This window comes from Leopardus geoffroyi, chromosome C1 (genome assembly GCF_018350155.1).
Source record: "Leopardus geoffroyi isolate Oge1 chromosome C1, O.geoffroyi_Oge1_pat1.0, whole genome shotgun sequence".
Taxonomy (NCBI): domain Eukaryota; kingdom Metazoa; phylum Chordata; class Mammalia; order Carnivora; family Felidae; genus Leopardus; species Leopardus geoffroyi.
The window spans coordinates 156892586-156899981 of NC_059328.1; the positions used below are offsets into that span (position 1 = coordinate 156892586).

At 38.2% G+C, this 7396-nt stretch overlaps 1 long non-coding RNA gene across 1 annotated transcript; it reads right to left on the bottom strand.

The window, feature by feature from the left end:
- Positions 1–2974: 2974 nt before the first annotated feature.
- On the bottom strand, positions 2975–6985 carry LOC123599023. Its single transcript, XR_006712937.1, has 2 exons — positions 5977–6985; positions 2975–3988 (listed from the first exon to the last, which is right to left on the bottom strand). It is a non-coding gene; the product is annotated as an uncharacterized LOC123599023 (long non-coding RNA).
- Between the last annotated feature and the right edge of the window lie 411 nt (positions 6986–7396).

Sequence of the window (7396 nt, forward strand, 5' to 3'; positions counted from 1 at the left end):
TTTAATAATAGCCACCAACTATTGAATATTTTAGGTGCTAGACACACTAATGGTGTGTGTGTGCATATCCACTCTCTCTACTTTGTCACTCCCCTTTGCTCTTCAAACCACTCCAGTCAGCCCAGAGCCTACACTGCTTTACAGAAACAGCTCCATTTAAGACTATCAACTGTCTCTATCTTCCTAAATCAAGTAATCAGATTACATGACGAAGTAGCCTGTTACTGATATTCTGTTTCACAGTCTCCTCATCTGTAAAATTGTGACAGTACCTGTATTCACCATGTACAATTGTATGAGATGATCCATGAGAGGATGGATTGTATGGAATATTGTGAGGATTGTATGGGATAATCCGTGCAAACACTTAAAATGATATTTGACAAATAATAAGGGTACAAGCACATTAGCTATTATCATTACTACTATTACCAGTAGTGTTAAATTATTACTCTGCTACAATTACTGGTCATTTTGCAGCAGCATTTGACACAGAGGGGCATTCCCTTTTTGAAACATTCTCTTCCCTTGGTTCGCCTTTCCTCAAGTCACACTCTCCAGGCTTCCCTGTAGTGTGCCTGGCCTTGGTTTTCTTTCCTGGCTTCCTTTCCTTGTGAGACCTGCAAATAGCAGAATGCTCCAGAGCTTGGTACTAGGCCTCCTTCTCTTTACTGGGTACCTCTCTCCATTGTAATCACGTCTGGTCCATGGCTTTAGAGGCCATCTACAGTCTCGTGACTGTAACATTTGTATCTTTATCCCTGACATTTTGTCCCTAAACCCTAGGCATGCATAACCCATGTGCCTTCCCAACATACGTATCAGGCAGCTCCAACTTGAACTCCTGATGCCCTTCACACATCTCTTTTCCCATTTTTGACTCTTTGTCCAGAGAGTCCATTCTCCATAAAGCAGCAGAATGATTTATTTTTTTAAGTTCAAGTCACTCAATGCATCTCTGTTGGTTGACTGATTGCTGTGAGCACCATCTAGTTTGCTGATATCCCTGCTGGCATGTGACAGCTACTTACTCACTGCACACTCGGGGAGACAGCAATCACTGCTTCCAACTACTGCCTGGATTTATCACTTGCTGCCAAAATTCCAGAATAAGAAAAGAGTGATAATCACCAAAGATGATTCACCATCAGAAGCTGTACCCAGGGATTTTATTTTGCCCTGAGAACTGGTGAATCTAAGACTATATCTTATTTTGTATTCATGTACCATTAAAAACAGCTGGTATAAAGAATGAAAAATTCAGATTCAGAGGACAGATCACTTCTTAGATTATGTTTATTAGACCAAATGGTTGATTTAATATTATTTTCTGATTGCCTTGTTAGATTAGTGTGGGGTAAATGTAGCCCATCAGAAGATAAACCTTCCTTCAGTGACTCTCAAACTTGTCCTTCCTGATAAGACCTTCATTCAGGTCTCTGCTGTCCCTGACACCTGATCTGAAATGGCACTCATCACATTGTGCTCACTCTCCCTGTTTTATTTGTCTTCTTACATATTATATCTTGATTTGTTGAGCTGTTTGCCACTGCAATGGTTGTGGTGGTGGTTGTTATCTGTCTCTTTCCTCAAGAATAGAAGCTCCACAGGAAGAGGGGCTTCATATTTTTTGCTCCTATGATATGCCCAGCAACTAAAACATTGGTTCATATTAGGCATGCAATAAATAGGTAAGAAAACATATAAATGAATGAATGCTATTACTGTGTAAAATGAATAAGCAAATGAGTGCTGTCAAAGGGCTCGTCCCGCATCATTTCTCCACATAAGAATCTAAGGATATAGTTATATGTAAGATATAAGGAACTTTTCCTTGTAAAGAAGTTGGTTAGAGCTGCAGCTTACTTACAGTATATTTTAAAGATATCTTATAACCATGGAATGGGTTAGGTTATATGAAAATAACCTAGTAAGCTAGTAAGCTTTTCAGCTAGTAAGCTTTATGTACATACCATTTCTAAAATTCTCATTTACAAACAAAATATAAAACCAAAGTACATCAAATCTATCTTTGAGATTTAAGGGGAAATTATTTATCTACATCAAGAATGAGAAATGCAAAGCTTATCCTTTACTGTTTGTTGATGACTCAAATGTTATTAGTGAATTACCTCTTTATTTCTGCTGTCACCAATCACATTTGTAAGTGGTATGCAATACAATTGGGATTGGGTCAAAATCCATGATACCCATAGTTTATAACATTGCTCATCTATTGTCATTCCTGGCCAGGGAGGTACGCTGGCATGACTTGGCAATGTCATGCCCCCTTCTCTTGTAAAGTAGTGGAGGCAAGAAAAGAAAAAGTGTGAAATTAAAGTTGCCTACAGAGAATTGGAGTGATCATACTGAAACCTGAGTTTGGAATGCTGACATAGGCAACTGATGACAGAAAAAGAGAAAGGAAGAAAAAAGGCAATGATGCCAAATTACTCATGTCTTACACAAACATGCCATAACCCTATTCCCCACAGTCATTGTGCTAAATGGAAGATATCCCCCACAGGTACCTAACTCTTCCTAATATAACACATTCTCCTTTCATGAGGTTCATCTGAATTGAACTTTATCTATTTACAAGTGTATAAGGTGTGAGTAACTGGCAATATATTTATATAGCCTGAAAATTTCAGGTGCCCTGTGCAGACTGGTCTGTATTATGATAGAAGTTATCTATGGGTATAGTCCTTTTGCAAAGTGACCTGGAAGACTGAAGCAGTTTTTTTGAATTGTCTTGTCATTACCTTCATCTCCTTTCATGTATACACAACTGTCAATGACTGTAAATTGGGTGGGTTTATCTTTGTGGGAAGAAGAGAGGAGCACAATACAACCTAAAACTGAAGTGTAAAGCAAGATGAAAAAGCACAAAATGACCACTAGAATCCAAGGTTCACAGTTCTGAAGATGGTGTTTAGAACTGTTAGCAATAATTATTTTGTATTGTTTTTTATTTCCAAGTCATTTTATTCAGAATTTTGTGTTTGTTTCCTGGATCAATAAATACCATGCAAAACAATGTAAAAATGGCTACCATCTTCTCTCCCTTATTCCCCCCATCTGAGGACACTCCCCTGGGCCACTTAACTCAGGTGTTCTCCAGATTTGGTGTAGCAAATGAGGTTGAGTGACACTACAGCCTCTTGAATCACATAATTATTTTTTATCATGTTGATTTTGTGTTTTGATACTGGCAGAAGTAGGCAGCCGTTGGAACACCAATTTTGGAATGAATGGTCAAAAGTCAGAAAGTCAGATCTAAAGTAAGAATGTGTATGAAGGAGTTCAATCGAGATGTTTAGATGAGAAAATAAGTTATTATTGGTAGAAAATAAACAATAAAACTCTTATTATCTGGTTAAATAAAAGGGGTACTATTTTCTAGAAGCCTTAAAAGGAGCACCACCATTGATTTGACTTATATCATTTTCTGAAGATCCTGTACCCCTAGTAACTAAAAGAAATATCATTCAGGATCACCTATTGAGCTGATCTTAAAAACATTTTGCTGGCTTTTCTTCTAATATATTCCTAATAAATTTTCTCTTGCACTTCCACACAGGAACCTTCTTTCTAGAATTTACCATATTGGCTTTATTATCTAAGCTTTCGCACCATTCAGACTCATAGCCATGTTCGCCCAAAATGCTCAATTGCAAGTGAATATTTACTGTAGAAATTTTGAAACTTCACTTTCAGAATATTTTCCAATATGTTTCTCATTTATTCTGAGTACAGAATTACAGAGAGCACTAGGCCAACAGCTTTCTTTATCTTCCACTCTAATCCCTTCCTCTTGTTATCGTTAACCAAAACTCCTATCAAAGCAGGTAAGGTTTAAGGGGCTGACTTGAATTGGACTCAGCCATCCATTGCTGTTTAGGAAAGGCTGCCTGCAGGAATGACCACTGAATGCTTATCACCCTGATTGGTTTTTCATGGCTCTTCCAGATCTTTTCTAGGAATACTGAAAGAAGGAAAGGGAAGGGAAGGGGAGGGGAGAGGAGGACGGGGAGGGAGAAAGAGAGGAAGAGAGAGGAAGAAAGGAAGAAAGAGAGAGGGAGGGAGGAAGTAAGGAAGAAAGAAATTACTATAATGAAACATAATGTTTAAAATTCTTGGCAATGTTTTGCATACATTCTTCTCTAAAAAGTCACTAACAGCTTTTGGAGAAGCAGGGTGATGAAGACAAGATATAGTATTTAACTATCAAATTATGAGCTCAGAAGGGGAAAGCTGTGGACATTATCAGCAATAACAGGCACTGCTACACTGAGAACTAAGATGTCAACAAGTTTCATAATGCTTCAATGGTTTTAGAAGTGTTTGTACTTGTTCTACACCCTTGGCCACTACCAGTAAAAGAATTATAATTGGGGGCTTGTAGCAGTTGTGAAATATCTGTGTGATTTACCCTCAGGAGATTGGCTTCAAAAACTATAAATGAAAATGCAGAAATGACTTGTGGGTAAATTACATCTGCCTGAATTCCCTTCCTAGCAAATAGTTTTCTGTACCTTCTCCAAAGCCATGGAATGTTAAAGTTGGAAGAAAACTTAGAGATTATCTCTTTTGACTCCTTCTTATTACAGAAATGCACCTGAGGCTTGATGAAAGGAAATAGTTTGGTACAGTGAATTAAATTTCCCAAGGATAAATTGTGAGAAGCGACCATATCCTCAACAAGAGTGACCACAGGCCTGCAAGTAGTTTTAAGTGGACCAGGCAGGTTGGGTAAAGAAATAAAGGGCATCCTTGCTTTAGACTCTTTCATCTCTCATGGGCAGGACCTGAGGTATCTCCTACCTTTTCCTGAGTCTATGTCTTCCTACTCAGAAAGGAGCTCTTCCCTGGGTATGGGGAGCAAGAGGGCACTATTTTACTATTATCCCATTCCCCACCCCATCCCCATCTCCCACCCTAGCCTCTGACCACCTCCCTTTCACTTTGTCTGATCCCTCCAGTATAGCTGCTGACCCAGCTGAAGCTACCTTTTTGTGAGTCCCTGTTTTCTGTTTTGTTTCTGTTTTTGTTTTTACTTTACTTCCCAATTCATCCTGACCCACCAACACATGATCCAATTAAACTCATAGCCACAGCAGTGGAAAATCAGATACTTGTAAAAATTCATTCAGCAAACAAATCTGAATTGGCAGAGTTCTTGCGGCCATTCATTAACTGAGGGTGACTGAGGACCCACTCAGCCTTGTGAGAAGAAAAATAAATTAAAATGGCGAGGAAAGAAAGGAATAGTTTTAGGCTGGTTAGTGATCATTTGTTAGCTGAACGTAACACTTTTCTGACAGTGAATTGTGAAAGGTGGTGAATTTTATTAACAGATTTGTATGGGCTCTTTTTTCAAAATTGGTAGGAGCTTAATATAAAAATTTGATTTTTGTCTTCTCTTGATTCACTCATTAGGCATTGTTGTGCCATTGGGTCTTGAGAAATTTTCTAGAGATCTCCTCTTTGAAAGCCTAAGTGTGAAGCTCATGTGTCTTAGTTTAGTTGCTCTTACTGTGTTTGCTTTTGACACTTAGTACCCTTATCTCACATTTTATACTAGGAAACTGCCTTTAATAGAATATATTTTTCTCAAGGCCCCTGCCAGATAAGCCAGCTTACAATTGGACATGGACCTTCTCAACTGCACTCGACATACATCTCAGAGAGGAAGTGGCAATGTTCTACATGAAGGCACGCCACACAGCTTGAATAATGGGGCAAGCAGAGACCACAAACATATTTACACATAAATTTTCCTGAAAATTCAACTAGACTGTATACATTTGAGTTTATATTTCCTACACGACTCATGTTTCTTATAGCACCAAGCGCAATCTTACACAGAAGACTCCCCCCACCCCCATCAAATCCTCAGAACTGAGCTGAGTTGGGCATGAACAGGAAAGAAGGGGAGCCCAGGAGGAGAATCATTCAGAAGAAGCAACTTACTTGTGGGGTGGTACTCTATGGGAGCACTCCTCTGTATCTCATAGCACATCTCTGTTTCTTCATTCTGGCTGGAATACACAAATGCAAGAGGAAAGGTGAAGAGTTCCCCCATTAAATAATGATTTAAAGTACTATTTACGTCACTTATCTAGAGCTCTCTGAAACCCTTTGGGAGACTACTAGAAGTGGTCAAGCAATGATTTTCAAATCTATATCCCCTAACCTGGATTTTCTCTCTAAATCCTGTCCTGGATATTTGCCCTATAGGAAATTTCCACCCCGATATGCTCCTAGGATCTCAAACTCTGAATGTCCAGTTGCATTCATTGTTCATGCCCCAAATCTGTTTTTTTGCCCTAGTCCCTCCATTTTTGATAGTGTTTCCACTGTCCTTCTAGTTTTTCATCTTATAAACCTTGGAATCATCTAATAGTTTTTCAACTCTAATTCACCTTTTATAAGTTATTGGCCACTAAGTTTCATGTCCATATAATTGTTTTCTTTCAATCTCAGTGTAATCATCCTTTTCCTATGATAATCTTGCCTGAATCACCATCAAAACCTCCTAACCAGTCATCTATTATGTTCTCCTATGTTTTCAATTCATCATGAATACAATTAAATGTATCTTCTAAAAATCTCCTTTTGTAATATCATAGCCTTGCCCACAATCTTCTAATTGATCCCATCTAGGATAATGTCCCAACTCTTCACATCACCATTTAAGAACTTCATTTGTTTGGCCCTAACCTACATATCCATTATCAATTTCCTGTACAACATAAACCATTACACTGAACAAAGTTGTCATTATCTCTATCCTCCCTGCTGTGTCCATTTCATTCTGTTCCTTACTTGCAAGTAATGACTCTACTCATCTCATCTGTGACCAATGCCTACCCATTCCTTAGGATACAATATAAGCCCCTTTACCATATGAAATATTCTCCCTCATCTTTAAGCCACACTAATTTTACATTCATCTGGTATTCACCAGTGAAGGCATCTGATCCTGGGCTTTTTTTCTTGGGAGGTTTTTTATTACTGATTCAATCTCTTTATTTGTTACAGGTCTCTTCAGATTTTCTATTTCTCCTAAGGCCAATTTGGTAGTTTCTGTGTTTCTTGGATCTTTTACTTTCCTTAATCACATTTAATTTTTCCTTCCATCTCCAGAGGTTAAATAAAGCTGAAGGCCAGAGGAAAGATGTTCCCCTTTTGAAAGTAAATCTAAATGGAAACACATTAACTAGAGTTAAGCCAGCTTCTTTACCAAAACTAAATGAGGCAAGAAAATATCTCTCCCTTCCATACAATAAATTGCCCTTCATTATACGTTCCTATGTTTTGAAACAATTCCTAAGGAAAACAAACAGCTGTTAGGTTTGACCTCTCAAAGCCTTTCTAGATCTATTTTTTA